Source organism: Castor canadensis, chromosome 9 (genome assembly GCF_047511655.1).
Source record: "Castor canadensis chromosome 9, mCasCan1.hap1v2, whole genome shotgun sequence".
Classification (NCBI taxonomy): Eukaryota; Metazoa; Chordata; class Mammalia; order Rodentia; family Castoridae; genus Castor; species Castor canadensis.
In genome coordinates this window covers 9,573,807-9,591,947 of record NC_133394.1, presented here as the reverse complement: position 1 = coordinate 9,591,947, position 18,141 = coordinate 9,573,807, and the positions used below count along the sequence as shown (strand labels likewise).

At 44.6% G+C, this 18,141-nt stretch overlaps 1 protein-coding gene across 1 annotated transcript in view; it reads left to right on the top strand.

Annotated features, from left to right (window-relative positions):
• Maml3 (mastermind like transcriptional coactivator 3) overlaps positions 1-18,141 on the top strand; it is a 388,069-nt gene that overhangs the window by 309,071 nt on the left and 60,857 nt on the right. The window lies entirely within an intron of this gene.

The following is an 18,141-nucleotide window of genomic DNA, read 5'->3' as shown; positions in this document are numbered from 1 at the left end:
GGGGAAAGGAATGCCGTGTGGTAGCTTTCTCCTTAATATAATGAACCTGCGACCAACCATAAGGAGAAAGGATTTTGGGCTCGTAATTTGGAGGTTTCGGTTGGCACCTTTGCTTTGGACCTGTGCTGTCACATGACATGTGGTAGAGCAGAATTGCTCACCTCATGGCTAGAAAGTGAAAGAGAAACGAGAAAAAGACAGGAGTCCCCAACTCCCTTTAAGGGCACTCCCCCAATGACCTAAAGACCACCCACTAGACCCCACCTCTTAAAGTTTCTACCACCTACAAAATCACCAAGCTCGCACCTGGGCCTTTGGGGGCATTCCAGATCCAAGCTTCAGCAATGTGATTGCCAACTGTCTAAGACCCTAAAAAGAGGTGAGACTGACACAGCTACTCCAGCCCTCTCCTTCTTCAGATGAAAACCCAAAGGCCCAAATTGCTGAGGAGATACAGAAGTTCCAGGGACTCTGGGAGAACTGAGGTCAGAGAAGCACAGGGGAGTCCATGGCAGCATTAGTAAGTTTCAGTTGCCACTGTGTGTTCGCCAGCATCTCATCCTCCACCAGAGCCAGCCTCTGCCCCACCTAGCTAGCCCTCTCCACTGTCTGGGTAGCAATTGTGGTCGTTAACTTACACAACTTACAAGTGCCTGTGACAACAATCCTCTTCATGACACTGTGCCTGAGAACATTAACTCTTAGAACTTGGTGACAAAGATACTTGTTTTGTTTTAGTTTATGGAAGTTCCCCTCTCCCAGGAACATCTGTTAACACTTGAAGGTTCGTAGTGTAAAAAGTCATCCTAAATCTTATATATGACAGCATTGCATCCAACATTGGTCTGACATATACAGGTACCGAAACACTACATGGTAACCCATGGTGACCCATAAGTGTGTACAATTTACATGTATCAATTAAAAAAAAGAAAGAAAAAAAATTGATCTGAAAATGTCTCGGAGCACTATGAAGTATCTTGGAAGAGCCACAAATTTGAGAGGAAGCCATTTATAAAGAGGGGAGTGTTAGCATTAGCACCTTAATATATACTTGTCTAACACTACCTGCTTTGAGTATAATTAGGTCTAAGACATTAGTGTCGTTTAGGTGTTAACAGTTTACATTTGAAAAGTGCTGCTCAATTTCTAAAGCACTTGCACAATTTTACATTTAATATTAAAAATATACATTTTATTTAATCCTCTCAACAGTCCTCTCAAGGAATGATTGTCCTCATTTTTTTAAATGGTGGCAGGCTGAAGGCTCAGCTTAACCATCTGCAGTAGACCAGCCACTCCCCCCATCCATCAGCCCATGATCTCTCAGGGGTCCCCCCGCAGCCTCACCCCAAAGACTGGGCCCTTGCAGGAACATTGAGGAAACCCCACTCCTACATCAAGAAATTGCTCTCAGTTTAATTTTTTTTTAACAAGAAAGTTATTCTTTCCTTTGAAATTTAAATTATTCCAATATTTGGGATAGAGTAAAATCTAGGGAAATTGGTTTTTGTTTCATTTTGGTCTGTTCAGCACTGAGGCCTTGACTATGCCAGGCAGCTGCTCTACTGCTGAGCTGCGCCTCCAGCCAGGGATGGAGAAAAATCTAAAGGAGTGTTCAGTTCCAGAGGAAACTCAGTGAGGCACAGGGGAGGTAAGGAGAGGAGACAGGCACAGCAAAAGCAGCTGTTTACTGGCATTCAGGGACTAACTGGGCACTTTGTTTTTCTAATCTGGTAACTCAGTTCTCAAGACGAGGGTACACCACAGAGCAGAACTCAGCTGTGCACCACTGTGAGGAGTGATGAAGCCTGGCGGGGAGAAAGGTGACATTCCACGGCTGCCTGGAATTCCAGGCATACACGGACGCGAGTGCCACACGTGCACACGCGTGCCCTGTTCCAGCCTTGGATTCTGATCCAAGTCTGAGATCTGTTCTCAGTTTCACCATTTGCACTAGGACATGCGTCATGGCCTTGCATTTGGCAGAGGAAGAATCTTCTGTTTCTGAGTCTGTGACTTATGCCTCTAGGCGTCATCACTGCCCGCGCTCATGGCACAGATGAGTCTTGGTCTGTGGTGCCTCTCTAGAGAATCGCATTACCAGATTTGAAAACCAAGGTGCCCAGTTAAATTTCAACTTCAGATTAGTCACAAATAATTTTAGTAGTACCCATTGTTCATCTGAAATTCGAGTTTAACTGGGTGTTCTAATTTTCCCTGCAGCCCTCCTTGGCATCTATTCTGGCTACCCAGCATCCTTCTGGTAAGGGGTCTTGAGCTGGTCGTAGCCCTGTGCTAAAGGTCGTCTTTCCATGGACACTGGCCTATCCATCATATGCTCCCAGCTACCCTGCAAGGCTTGGTTATCTCTAAGAAGTGAGCAGGTTCCATCTTGATCTTTTAGTCAAACCAGGCATCTGCAGCCCAACATAGGACCAGCACCAGTCCCTGGGAAATTGCCCTACCTGGATGCATCTCATCACAAACATCAAAATGTCATTTTCTGTTTCTCTCTGCCAGGACTTCTCCAACTTTGCAAATGAGGGCCAAAAACATTAGATAACTGAAACAATTTGCAAGTCCTGTCTCTCCTCAACAGGATTACTGCTTACAAAATAAATGAAGTCAGCGTTGTTTACAACTCCTCGGTCCTACATTATGGTTCAAATGGCTGTTTGTAAGACTAGTCTACCATATTGAAGTCATCTCCTATCCCTTTTGAAAATTACAGGTGACTTAAGTTTTCAAATGAAAATCAATTGGAGGCCTTTCTGGTCCTTTTTGTTTTGCCTCCTGTGCACAGTCCTCCAGTGATGGAGGCCACCTTGTGTTGGTTAGCTTTCCATTGCTGTGACAAAATACCTGACATGAACAACTAAAAAGAAGGAAGCTTTATTCTGGCTCACAGTTTCCAAGGTTTCAGCGCACAGTTGTTTGACCTTACTGCTGTGGGCCTGTGGCAGGAGCAGGTGGCAGAAGATATCTGCTCACCTTCTGGCAGGGAGGGAGCAAAAAGAGGAGAGAGAGAAAAGTCCCACTATCCCTTCAAGGGCATGCCCCAATGACCTAACTTTCTCCGACTAGGTCCCCCCTCCTAAAGGTTCTCCTACCTACCTCCCACCCCAACAACACATCAGCCATTGAAGGACATTGAAGATCCAAACCATCACACTCCTGCATGGCTAGGGTCTAAGCAGCACCTGAAGAGATAGAGCTCTATTTTCTTCTTCTGTTTTAAAATTTTCCCTCTCTGATCTGTGAAAAAAGAATATTTTTTAGATGCTAGGGATCAAACTCAAGGCCCCACATAGGCTAGGCTCTATGACTGAGCTGCACCCCCAGCCCTATAAAACTTTTAAATAGGAAATTTTATGATTTCAAGGAAGTTATGTAATGCTCTCTCTTTTTTTGTCTTTATCATCATCAAATCGATAACTAAGCACACAGGTGTTTGTGATAGTCCCGTGCACAGTCGAATGTGCTAGAAAAGTGCAATGTTTCTCATATAATTTCCCTGTGCTGAGACCACACACGGTTTCCATACAACCAAGTCTCTTTGCCTTCTTAAAGAAGATGGGCCAGGTAGTCACCAGACAAATCGAGACTTAGAAACGGTCTTCTTCCTATTCTACCCACTCCTGCGTTACTGCACCCATCAGCATTCACCAAGGAACAGTCAAGATTACTCACGTGGATGATGCTATTAAAATTAAAATACATGCAGATGATAGATCGATAGATGATAGATCGATAGAGACAGGTTGTTAGGGTCTGATTCTGTTCTCTACTGAAATGAAAATAATTTTATCATAGTTTTAAGAATATACTGATATAGTCTTTAATATGACAGAAGAATAAATTCAACCATCTGCAGTCCAATTTTGTTTTACACAAAGATTTGTACTTTTTTCCTGACACCATAAATACTTGGTCTCATTTTCCTCCTTCCTTGTGAAACTTAAGAGGGTCAGTATGAAAGTGTGTTTGCTTCCGTTTCAGTGTGAGTCACAGCCTGCCCGGGAGCCATTCCTCTGGAAAAATCGTTGTAAATCACCACAATTGAAATCAGCTGGAGCTGCCTTTGTCCCCACCAACCCCCTACATGTAGGAGGGAACAGTTGAGTCTGAAGTCCATTCGTTGGTTTCTAACCACAGAATATGGATTATTTTAACATGAAGAAAAGACAAGAATCCAGCTCCTTCTGTCTCCCTTCCCTTCCCTTCCCCTGCGCCTAGTTCTCCCTAGTTCTAGCTTACAGTCTTCATTTTCAGTTTTCCTTGCATGAGCCTGATAACATACGGTCTTAAGAGGACAGACAGAATTTAGTTGACAGCCTTCCTTGGATTTTTTGAGTTTCTTTTCACTGCCAACGGTTTAAAATTAGCCATCTATTTTTCTTAACACACACACACAGTGTTGCTTATCTGTGGACATTTGTCTACTTACTTTGAGTTCAGATGACTCCACCTTGAAAGTAGAATAGCTACCTTTATCATCAGACAGTTTGTAGCATGACGTTGATCGATGGTGCCAGGATACTTTTTCTTACAAGAATTGCTTAAAGGACTGTTGATCCCACACGAATAGAAACAGTTATAACTCGTGGAAGTAATGAATTTTAGAAATTGGTCATTTATGTGAATTACTTCACGTACAGAAATGGCACTTCTGAGCAACACAGAATAAAGGCCATGCTTTTGACCATGTTCTCCCAATCTTTGGGGACCAGGGGCTACTGTAGGGCTGGCTAAGTTTGGAAAGCTCTTATTAACAACGGAACAGAAAAGAAAACTCCAGAAAGAAACTCACAACTTTCCCCATAAGCTTAGACTGCTTTCACTGCCTAAACTAATTACTTACAGACCAAGGGATTCAGCTGCTTTTAGTCTGACCAGTTCAGAAAAATAAGCTTATTAGATAAGATATTTAAATTTACCAGATGTAATGGATGAAGGCCACAAATGGGCCTGGCAGAGAACTGGAATTCAAAAGGAAGCGTTTATACACCCTGATAGTGGACAGCTCCCCCATTTTGAAACACATACCAAAAGTAGGCTTATTATTTTGCTTAATTTTGAAAGTGAGGCTAGGACTACATTTAGAAGTCAGCAGAATGTCAGACAAAGGCTTCTGTCTACACTGGGGGAAGCAGTATTTCTGTGGGGATAGCCCTCACCTGTCTCACCTCATCAACAGTGAGGGTTATGATCAGTGCATAAAGGAGACCCTCAGCTGAATACCATGGGAACGCCATCCGGTAACAGTGGGTCAACCAGAAATGCCCAGGCAGGCAACAGCTATGGCCTTTGTGTGACTTTTTTCCCTGTAGTCACAACAGGAACAGTTATCAAAGGGCCAGCCCTTATCCAGCTTTTGGTATCCATCTCTGGAAAGTCCTGTCTAGCTTCTCTGAATATTGAATATGTGCAGAGTTCAGCTGTCTATGATTAAGAATAGAATGTCAGAGATGAAAACAACTTTGAAGATTTTTGGACTAAGCAGTTTTGTTTTGTGGTGCTAAGGATCAAATCCAGAGCTTCAAGCATGCTAGGCAAGTGTTCTGCCAATAAACTACATCCCCAACCTCTAGTTCAACCTTTTAAAATTGTAGATATTCAGCCATTTTTGACTTTCAAAGACAGCAGTTTCATATGACTCAACCTGATATGTACTATTCCTTTTAAATATTTGTCATCAAGGCTCAAAATAAGCGATTTTTTATAATTAACAAATTAATACAAGCATAAAAAGGCTACTAGAAGGAGCTCACAGAGACATACCACCCAAATTCAATTATCAAGGGACGGTCACACTCCCTTGATCCAGTCCCTCCCTGCATTTTGTGCATGTGTGGCTGAGTGTTTTTAAGCAAGTGCTTCACCCTACATAGCATGAGGTGTCACAGTTCTAAAATGTGGAGATTTTCTTAGGCAATCACGTCTTTATTGCAATTATCAAATTTAATAGTAAGTGCTTTGTGTGTATTAACATTGTCTCAAGACTGTTTTGTACGGTCGGTTTTATGGGCAGTCAGGACCCAAGCAAAGGCTACCTATTGCACTTGAGTGTTGGGTCTTCGAGTTTCTTTTTTCAGGGAGGTGGGAGCAGGGCTGGAAGGACACACTTATTACTTACTCTTTTTTCCTCTGACTTGAGCATTTTTATAGCAAGTTCCAACTGTCATGTCAGCTTACCCCGATAGAATAAACTACCCTGATCTGAGCCTCTTCCTTCTGTGCTCACAGGCCGGCCAGTGGTGCCCTCTCTGCTCAGTGACCATGCTGTGAACAGGACAGGACACTGTTAGGATTCAGTCTCCTTTTGTTCAAAGCAGTACACACTTCCCTCCTGTTTCCCATGCACTGGCCCTGAAGAAACTGGGTCAGTTGTCCACTGTCACGTCCAGAATTTTTCTCTTCAGTGCCACACAATGTACTTAGCTGTTAGTAATCCTCACCATGGCCTCTCACCTGGCTCTCCTTATCCCCTGCCCAGTGCCCTGCACCTCATTCTGCAGCAAGAACTGCCTACCTGGCCAGGACCACCTCCTAATCGGACTCTAATTAGTTACATCAACATGCGTGTCTGTGGTACTTTTTATTCCTTTAAAACCATGCTAACTTTGCTTGAGGTAAACTATAAAGGCTTCACAGACATACGTACTAATTTCTTCAATTATCAGAACAAGTTGAAGACCATCATCTCAATAATGGTTTTCATATGGAGCCCGTGCACTGGGCCAGGCACTTTGATATTGTCACCTTAAGACATCACAAGAATCCTATGAGTTATCAACCCCTTTTTACAGATGAGGAAATTGGGTTTAAGGAAATTAAGTAGCCTTAACTCAAAAGTTCCAAGTCCAGTGGTCAGGTGCAAAATAAATTCTGTAAAACCTAACTAATGGGACTTCATGACAGTCACCACTCATTCATTCATTCTTGCTGTGTCTCTCACACTGTCCTTGGCTTTGGTGAGTATCCTTTCTCTTTTGGTCTATGATCATTTTAAAGGCATTATACTGCTGCCTTATGGCTCACTGCTAATTTTTAAATTGTGTTTGCTGTAGGTTTTGGTAACGGAAGCTACACCAATGCCTGACTGCTTGGTTAGCTTTCCCTCTAGCGAGGTTTTTCATTATCATTGGCCAATTTCCTTAGTGAGCAGCCACAGAAAACTGATAAGGCTCTCCAGCCTGAAGGACTTGAAGATGCTGCCTTTGGAAAGGCTGTGATGAGGGGGGCATCTCTTGAAATCCATGTAGGAACTTTGTAGCAGCTGGGCTCCCTTTCAGAATCTACTGCTGTCATTACAAAATAGCTGCTTTCTCTTTAATCTGTGTGCCACACTGCAGCAATTTTCATCAAAAATATATTAAGCCCCTGCTGTAAATTGGCCCCACACACCCTTGTCAGACATGTGAAGCGTAAAATATCTTTTTTTCCAAGTTTTTTTTCCCTCTCTCTAATGCCTTACTAGAGATCAGCAGTTCCTAAAACCATATAACAGTCACCATGTCTGTAAGCCAAGGATCGTCAGGCGTAACGAGCTCGATTCGGCATCAGAGATGGGTCTCCTTCTTTGTTTACAAAAATCACAGAAAAGGGATTCTGCAAGGAAACAATAAGAAATAAGCATCCTCACCTCCCCCATTTCCATGTCCTCCGAAACCTCACCTCAAATTATTGGCCCAAGAGAAAGGAGTTTTCTAAACTCAAAGAAGAGATTCCCATGCACTGCCTAAAACCACCCTGTCCAAATGCCCACGAGTCACGGGCTCTGGGTGGTGGCACACATGCACTGACACGCATCACCCTGAGGGTGGGCAAGGGCGTGGGGGGCATGGAGCAGGGCGTGTCTCTGAGCAGGGCTTCTGTCTGTATTTGTGTGTGCATCTGTGTGCACGTACATGCGTGGGAGCACACCTGGGGACCTCCTCTAACGTAATTTAGAATCCCCCCCAAAATATTTTATATCCCAGAAACAACAGTACAGCAAGATATAAGCCGGGTCAGCCTGAAGCCTCATTCAGAAAGGTTGGCTGTAGAGAAAGACACTCCTCTCCTGCCTGCATCCTTCGAGATAAGTCTCTGAAGTGAGGAGACGTGTCAAGCTAACACCAAGAAAGTCTGTCTGTGTTACAGAGAAAAGAACAGAGTCCATTCTTCATGGGAAAATATGACTTTTGAAATTTTTCATCCACTTGCTCTGTTTCTTATAAAAAAAAAAAAAAGAACACCAAGCATTCTGGTGGTTTAAGCATTCCCCAGAAACTCCTGTGACAAAATAGATTTGACAATTTAACAGGAAATTGCCTCAGAGTTTTAAGCCATTCCAATTTCATCCTTAACACTCACTAAAATGTATTCAAAAACATTTCATGTATAATATGCATGACACAAAAAACATGACCCACTCAACTGAGTTCACATTTAGTCAATATCCTTAGCTTTTGTTTTAAAAAAAAAGAAAAACTACAAAAGCCAGAAGTCTACATTTTTAAGGGGCTTCCAAACTTACTTGCTTGATTTTCATTCAATAAAATGTCTATGACATGCAACATTGGGTGAGGTTATTGTTAGGCTAGGAGTTTTTTTTAATTACTATTATTAATAAAATTTTGAGTTAGACAGTTTTTGAAGCTTTCCTGCATTCCAGGACGGGTTCTTGACATACCTGGCAGGTAGGATACAGAGCTTCCATCCCTTCCTCTGTGCCTGCTTACCTTCCTGTCGGGTGCCCTTTCTGAGCCCTAGGGAAGAAGCAGAATAACTTCACTCTCAGCCACTCTCTAAGCAGAAATAACTATATTGGTAAGGCAGAAGAAATTTTTTTCTCAAAAAAGTTCAACTCTTTGGAAGTTTCTAGTTGTCATTGCCACCAATTCTTACCTTCTTTCAGAAAAGAAGCCTTCAGGGCAGGCAACCTCTTGGCACGTGACTCCAGTGTATTAAGCCATGTGAAGACCAGAATAATCTTGGTGGCTCCACAGAGGTGCAGGGACTGCTATGGGTGCCATCAGCAAGAACCAACTCAAATACAGATGTGTGCTTCTGTATTCCAGAATCCCAGGACAGCACAGGACACAGATTTGCTACTGCAAGCTGTATTTGAGCCTCAAACTGGGAGACAGGGGTATTCCCAGTAGGAAATCATGCTGATAACTGGAAGAAAGCACTTCAAATCAGGCAGAGGCCCAAATTTGGAGGCCACCTCAGTAAGTCATAGAAGTTCATGTTATAGAGCAGAGGAGTGCTGAGGTGGAAGTGGACACAGCTAGAAACAGCAGCATTCATATCACGGTCTTGGGGGACCATGACTGGTCAGGGCCAGGACCTGGGCAAGGCTGGCAAGTCACCTACGTGTCCAGTGCACAATCAGATGGGCTCTGAGGATTATCTGAACATGCATGCAGATAAACATGCGGTATTAGCTTGTGTTGCTCTGAATGAATCAATTCAATTCAGTCTGTGATTGTTGAGTACCTGACAAAAACCCAAGCACTATGCTGGGCTCCCAGGGTGCAATTCTGCTCATGGAAACAGCCACAGAGCAGATGAAAACATTGGTATTGTCACACACAAAGGGAGGAGATGCTGGCTCACAGTATATTAAAACTAAGAGGACACCTGGGAAGTCATCTACTCCAAATCCAACTGTAACAAGGAGCAAATGGTATCCTTTATAAGTAGTTTATTTTTTAAAAAAAGTATGGATGGTTTGGAAAGCAAGGTTAAAGCTGGTGTTTGAACACCAATTCAGGTTTAAAACATTCAAGATAGAAATTTGTAAGATATTCATTTATTTCTGTTCCTCACAAATTAATATGCTGTGAGTTACAAACACTCTACAATAATATTATCTCACAACGACACAGAGGTTAAGTGAATTAACAAAGACTACATAGTTATTCTGTTCTAGTTTGTATTTTTAGATATATAGTCTTAAAACTATTACCTGCTTCACACTTACAGATTCTAAGAAAGACCCAACGGGTTTACTTAGGGAGATCTCAATGGGGAGACTCTGTGTGGCTGTAGGACCTCCCTGCAGAGGACAGTCACCTCTTCATAACAGCCCTCGGTTTCCCCTTGGGAGCTATCCTCACTGACTTTGGGGAACTGCCAGGCAAGGTGTGTGCGCTTAACCCAAGCATGGATCTCCAGTGTTCTGAAATCTGTGGACTATCTAAGTGCTTTCCAACATATACTCAATGGAAATACTTGACTTGCTTAAATTCACTGCAGTCCAGACCTGCTGCTATCAAAGCACCCAACTTATCCACTGAGTATGGACAGAAATGCAAGCCTCCCATTTCAGAGGGCAGGACATGCCTTCTTCCATCATTTGCTCTGAGATTAGCAACCACTTATGGGTGGATGTTTGAGTGTTCCATCTGTCCATGACTCCCTGGCCCTGCCATGACCTGAAGTAACTTATAACTCCTCATCAAAGAAAGGTTGTATTGAATCCGTTTCATTTTAATGTAAAGAATTTCATTTCAGGATTATAATATCCATGTTCAGTAGTCCAGTCATTCCAATAAGACTAACAAGAGCACCACATTCCCTCAGAAAGCTGGGGAACAGTCACCACACATCCTTGCCCCAAGAGGGATGCTCTGTCTAGGAGGCTCCTTTGGTCTCTGACATGGTGCCAGGAAAACACAAGAGTGGTGAGGACAGAGGCCAGCCACTGACTCTGCAGGTTAGATCTCAAAACCAGCCCAGCATGATCCAGAATAATGTCCTTGTGACCAAAGAGCTCAATGGTTACCTTCTAGGAGGTACACTTCTCTGTAGTAGGAGTGAAGCTCCCTCGATGTCATCTTGAAATTAAGGGGTACAGCACAGTGCTTGGCTAACGTGTGTGAGCTCTTGGGTTCCATTGCTAGCACCACAACAAAAGGGGGGTGGAAGAAAAGTGTGGTGCTGGGATGGAACCCAGGGCCTTGTGACGCTAGGCAGGTGCTCTACCACTGAGCTACAATTCCCAGCCCCATGAAATCATTTTTATCATATTTCACAGGAAATTTATTTGTAACTTTGTGAGTCAATGACACAGTCTTGCTTACTTCAAGGATGAGACTACACTTCATATGCTTTAAAGATTTTTACTAGTGTAAGGTTCTATTGTTATAAAACTTTTGAAATCTAGTACCTATCAAGAGCTTATGAGATATTTAAACAAAATGTCTATCTAAATTATCTTTCAGCTTAATTTCATGTCATGACATCAGCTGAGTTTTGTGCCCAACTATTGTTTAATTTTTGCTAATATGGTCCAGTAAAATAATATCCTTTCCAAAACTCCCAGAACAAAAAAGAGGGAACACTGTAAATTTTTCCAGGTTTCTGCATCAAGAGCTGGTTGGTGAAGGATGTTAGTGGAGGGTTACTCAGGTGTGGCATTCCTCACGAAAGGTGGTAGCAGTTCAGAAGGCCATAACAGGTGAATGGACCATCAAAATGGTGTATCCATACAGTGGAATATGAGTCATCGTTAAAAGAAGGAAATGTGACACATAGGTGACCATTGAAGACATTACTTGAAGTAAAGTAAGCCAGACACAAAGCAAACACTGTACATTTCCACTTATGAGGTACCTACAATAGGCAAGTTCATAAACAGAAAGTAGAATACAGATTTTCAGGGACTCAGGAGGAGGAAGAAGTTATTGTTCAGTAGGTACAAATTCTGTTTGGGGTAATGCAAAGCTTTTCCTTTTCTTGGAGGTACAGGGGTTTGAACTCAAGCCTCGTGTTTGCTAGGCAGGCACTTTACCACTTGGTTCACACCCCCAGCCCCCAAAAGTTTTCTGAAATGGATGATGGTGGTGCTGCTGTACAATACTGTGAATGTGCTAATGATGCTTAACTGAATCCTTAAAAACAGCTATGATGGAAAATTTTCTTTTATACGTCAAGATAATATTCAGATAATAAAAGGTTGGATGACTGCTGCGGGCATAGTTCAAGTGGTAGAGCACTTGCCTAGCAAGCACAAGGCCCTGAGTTCAACCCCCCAGTACTGCCAAAAAAAAAACATAGTTGGGTTGGAGAAAAACACACTTTTGCGGGGGGGGGGTTGTTTTATTAATAATAATAGTAATAATAGTAGTAGTAGTATGGTTAATAGTCTGTTTACTTGCATTCATTGAGTACATACTCAAGGACAGATTTCCTGCTAAGCTTTTTATAATTATTACCACAACTCTGAGGAGTGGTGTTTTTATTGCTTCAATTTTACAGATGAATAAACCAAGGTTTGCAGAGTTCCTGAGTTCCCCTGAAAGGTAGAGCTCCACCCTGGAGTCCAGGCCCAGCTCTTTCTACCCCAGCAGTGATGCTATAGGGAAGCTGCTGATCTTTTTTCTCAAACCGCTCCATCCCTCAGCATCCCTGGCTTCCTGGTCCTCTTCCTCCACCCAGCCATTGGTTGTTGGCCTTCACCTTGACCTCTCTTCCAGCTTTACCTGTTCATAAGCCTGAGCCAGTAGCCAGCTCACTGGAAACCAGCCTGCCCCTCCTTTTCTTCCCACACGTCACTCTCTCCAAACCTCAGAACAATGGTTCCCATGTTCACCTCTGTTAGTGACTCCTCTGCCTCATTCCAGATGTGGACACTGGTCTCTCTCTGTGGGTCACTAGGGCAGAGCTAACTAACCTCACAGGCTGGATAGGTGGCCTCTCACCGCACCCTGCTCCCTGCTGGTGTCTCCCAAGCTATCTGCCCAGAGAGGAGACCAGCACCACAGACTTGTTCAGCCCTCAGGAGTTCACAGGTGCCTCACGCCTGTAATCCTAACTACTCAGGAGGCAGAAATCAGGAGGATTGTGGTTCGAAGCCAGCCCAGGCAAATAGTTTATGAGACCCTATATGGAAAAAACCCTTCACAAGAAAGGGCTGGCAGAGTGGCTCAAAATGTGGGCCCTGAGTTCAAACCCCAGTATTGCAAAAAAAAAAAAGTGTTGAATAGGGTACAGTGGCTCCATCTGTGATCCTAGCTACTTGGGAGGCTGAGATCCAGAGAATTGCAGTTCAAGACCAGCTTGGGCAAATGGTTCATGAGTCCCCATCAGCAAAATAACCAGAGCAAAATGGACTGGAGGTGTGACTCAAGCAATAAATCACCTTCTTTGCAAGTGCCAAGGCCTGAGTTGAAGCCCCAGACCCACCAAAAGCATTGGTGATCAAAGAAAACATAGGTTTTGCAAAAGGGGGTTCAGCAGAGGCTACAAATACTAATTAGATGTCAATTCTGTGGTCAGGAAACTTTGATGGCTCTGCATACTTACAAAAATGAAGAATTCTTTCATGATATTCTGCCCCCTGGCCCTCCCCCGAGGCCCTGCCTGGTTCCCCCTGCATGGTACAGACCCTGATTGGAGGCGATGCTCCCATGTGGCTGAAGCACTGCGACTTCCCTTTCTGCCTGTGTTACTATCTCCTGCGTGATTACCACTGCTTTAAGAGAAAAGAGAACGTACTTCACACACCCTTCTTCTCATCCCACTGAGTCTACTGCCTCTCACATGGTAGTCATCCAGTGAATGACATAGATCAGACTGTATTTGAAAAGGTTGTGACCTTAAGGCCACTCTAACATTGAAAAGCTTTGGTTACATGAAATAAACCAAAGCCAAGTCTTTCTGTATCAGTAAAAACTGTATACAGCTGTAAATAATGGGTCCCCTCTCTTCCCACCACCACTCCCAGAATAATGGCTTTCTTGCATACGTTTGGAGGTGAGGTGTGGCACTTGTAAGGCAGCTCCACAAAGTCGTTAGGGATTCCTGCTTCTGCCAACTCTCTACTCTTATCACTAGGTTGTGGTCCTATGGTCTACAAGATTTCTAGAGCCCCAGTCATCACTTGTTCCAAGCAGAATTTCTGTTCTAGAAACAGAAGCAGCCACTATGACCTTTCTGACAGAAATTTCCAAGAAAACCATATTCACACTTTCACTAGATCACATAGGGCAAAAGATGGTTTGGGGCCATTCCTATCTACAGTAGAAGTTGAGGCGTGTGGTGTTTTAGCTTGCTAGCACTGGGCCCAGCTATAAATGGCGGAATGAGTAGTTGGAAGGCAACTAGCAGTCTTCACTCCATTCGTCCAGTCCGAGTTCCTCTTTAGGCTCTGGAAGAAAAAGGATTGGTGTCAGGCAGGATCAAAGACCCAGAGACAAGATGAGACAGTTATCCCCCCCCTCAGTTCCTGCAAAACGAAATCAGGATGCAGTCCTGGAAAAACACCCAGTGAGCTCACTGATCCTCCTTTCTATTTCCTGAAAAGAAAAGCCACCAGGAAGAGGAGAGGGGAGCGGGAGGCATAGAGGCTCTGCTGCCACCCCAGTCACAAAGGAAACCAGAACAGGAGGTGGCCTGTACGGGAGCATTCGTGCCTGCTGGGATTCTGTCGGAGTTTACAATGGGATAACAGCCATGGGAGGCATTTGGGATGGCATTTGGCACAGGGATGGAGAGGCCTCTTGGGGTTGGCTTGGGCTCTGGGGCTCGCCCCCAGGACAGTGCTCATTGACCTGTTGGGATGTTTTACCTGCCAATAAGCATAGACATGTGCCAGATAATACCTCTTAAAACCCACTGACTTCCAAAAGTACGACACATGGAGGGCAAGCGCTCTCAAGTAAAGAGCTGAGAGTACAAGGCTTTGAATCGGCATGGTTAATAAAAAATCAAGGATTGCTATGAGACACTTCAGGCACAGCTAAACAAACCTGCGGATTGGGTAGATGAAATTTAATTTGGTTAAGTGTAAAATAATGCACCCTGGGAAAAATAATCAAAATTTCTCATAATCTCTGATAGGCTGGGAACTCATAGTGAAATAAGCTCAGAGTCATGGTGGATGACTTGGGGAAATATCTGACTGGTATGCAACAGCAATTTAAAAAGCCTATAGCGTGCTCAGGGGGGTTAAAAGAAAAAATCACACAGAAAACACAAGACAACAGATAAAGCCTTAGTGCTATTCTGTGTCCAGTTTGGGTTACCTTAGGAGACACTGGATTTCGGAAAAGGGACTTGAAAATTGTTTAGGAAAGTAATGAGACGTGGGATTTCTATAAACTTACTGACGTGGAGAATGGCACTGACAACAAGGAAGAGGAGGTAAAATTCCCATGAGAAATAATAATTTAGGAAGGGCGACTTCCCCTCGTGCTAGTGTTCTGTGGTAGGGAAAGGCAACACTTAGTGAATTCAGAAGAAAAAAAAAAAAAGATCAGATGGTCTTTCTCTAGGGTTCCTCAGTCAAGAGAGCTCCCTGCTCCAGAGAACCTGTGTTTTGACTAAGAACCCTGGACTCTCAATGGAGAGTAAGTGAAGTGGAAGTAGATTTCCTATAAGATGCTGGGCCGAGGGGAGCTTTGAGCTGAGTAGACGCAACCCATCAAATCACAGAATTGCACGGAAGGGCTGGGTGACTGAACCTGATTGAGGCATGTATGTGTCTTTGGTTCATTGGTTTGGTGTGGTTTGTTTGGAGATAGAATCTCGATGTGTAGCCCAGCCTGGCCTTAAACTTGTGCTCCTCCTGCCTCAGGACACTGAGGGCTGGAATTACAGGCATGAAGCCCCATGCCTGACCTTGTTTGTGTTAGATACAGAATCTTTCTTTTGTCTCCAACTGTACTCTAATAATTCAGTGTTTCCTGCTGTAGCAGTTGGAAAGATGCATCCTGAGGCACAGCGTGTTTCAGGTCCTGTCAAAAATGTTCACGTCCTGGATGGAGCAGAGCAGGAAGAAGGCTAGACACACACATCCCCTGCAGTCAACACATCAGCGTCTGCCTCCAGTGACTAGCAGTCACCTGGCCCTCAACCCCACTTCACCCTCTCCTCCTGGAACGCGTAATCCTCTGTTCTCCATTTCTCACCTATCAGGAGCTGCTGGGCCATGCTTCCCACTGTGAACGCCACTGGCCTGGGGGTGGGAGCACAGTGGTATTGACAGATATGTCTGTTACCTGCTGGCACCTTGGAGAACCGATTGATTGGCTCAAACAGAAATCTAGAGATTTATTTGAAGGGCCAGCTAGGTCCTCCGCAGCACTTTCTCAGTGCAATATGTCCGTTCTGCCTTCCGCACAGGAAGCCGTGGAGCCACAGCACTTCTACTTCGCCAAAAGGAAACACCCAGTTTCCACCTCATCCCTGTGACATTTGCATCTGGGCCGAGACTGGCCAGCTGCCCTCCTTATGATCCAAAATACTGTTGGGAAACTACCGCCTTCTCCTCTTGGCTGTTTCCCACATCCTTCAAACGCAGCACTCACGCCCCTGGCATCAGTGTGCTCCAGCTGCAATCACACAGTCCCACAGGTTGAGTGGCTTAGACAACAGATATTTTGTTTCCTCACCGTTCTGGAGGCTGGAAGTTCAAGATCAAGCTGGTGGCAGGGTTGGTTTCTCCCATGGGCCTCGGCTTGCCATGTAGATGGCCACCTTCTCCCTGTGTTCTCACGTGGTCTTCCCTCCACATCTCTCTGTGTCTAAATCTCCCCTTCTCATAAGAATACCAGTCACACTGGGTTTAGGGCCACCCCAATTGCATCACTTAGCCTTAATTCCCCTCTTCAGAGGCCCTATCCAAACAACCAAATTCGGAGGTCCTGGCAATTAGGGCCTCAGCATCTGAGTAAGGGAAGGGACACAGCTCAATCCATAACACCCCTATTGTACCGCGTGAACCTACATCTCAAGATTTGTGACTCCCCCTGGTCCACGTGACAGGTCACTATTGCAGCTGTCATTGGAGTCCACAGGCCCCTAGTCGGTGGATGAGCAGCTCACAAAACCACATGTCAGCCCTGCTCACTTGCCAACAAGGACTTTTCTTAAACACAGAGTCACTCCAGGACCCATATCCCTTAGCAGCATTTCAAAATCAGGCACTGCATTTGTTTGCAAGAAAAAACTAGTGACCAGATATGTGAATGAGGGGACAGAACTTTCCACCAAGCCTCTGGCCCTGGGTCTCATATTGGGCCTGCTGACTGGGGCCTTTCCAAACAATCCTCCTCAGTGTGACACCAGCCAGTGACAGCCCTGCAACCACATGCAACCTGTTCCTGATGGTGGGGGTCACCATATTCCATGTGAAAATAAAAGGATCCTGCTGATCCCAGAGCCAGCATCACAACCATCCCACCTGTCCTCACAGCTCTGCCTCTGAATTTATTTTCTACCCAGAGGCCTACAAAAATGAACTCCACTGGTTAATATTTTGATCTCAATAGCAAAGCCCCAGCCATGTCTTTGTTGTCATAATCCAGCACCCCTTATAGTTCTGGGAAGACTGTTCCAGACGTGTGGCAGGATGGCTGTCATTGGTTACAATTCCAGGTGCTGGCCTGGGATTCATGAGGTTGTGTGTCCACGCGGGCTTGTTCTAAGCTTGTCTGGGACTTTTCTCTGGTGGCAATAAGGAAATGAAGCAGGAGGGCTCCCACTGTGGGGTCTTGACCAAGGCAAGAGCTTGAATGATAGCCACTCAAGTTCTGTTGGTCCTTCAAGAGCATGGAGAAAATGTCACCATGGGGGACTAAGTGGGAGGAGAGGAGAGTTTCAAAAAGCAATGCAAATGTGGTTCTTTTTTCAGAAAAGAAAAAACCCTTGAGAAAGGGACACAGGCGCGCGCGCAAACACACACACACACACACACACACACACACACACACACACACACACGAGAAAGTATCAGTGCTTCTGCAGTAGTGACGAAAGCCAGAGAGAACTATTCCTGGCAGGTGGATGTAAGTCACACCAGAAGAGGACTCTGGGTTACCCAGAGTCCTCCTGTGGATGTCCCCTCAACACACACACCGAGTGAAGTCTGTCAGCCCGTGACTCGCCAGGATGGCTTAGAATGCCGTAGGAGTTGTAGGACTATTTTAGAAACAGGAAATTGGAATTGTGCTGCTTAAAATACTGCAGGCTGTGTGTGGGAGAGAGAAGAGAGGGTCTGTGTGTGGCTGAGAGAGAGCACTTCTGCAGATGGCATCGGCCTGGCCTGGCCCTGTTGACTTTGAGAAAGCCTGGCTTGTTCTGCGTTTCTTTCTTTCTTCCTCTTCTCTCGCATCAGGGAAAGGTGGGGAAAGCAGACGTGTG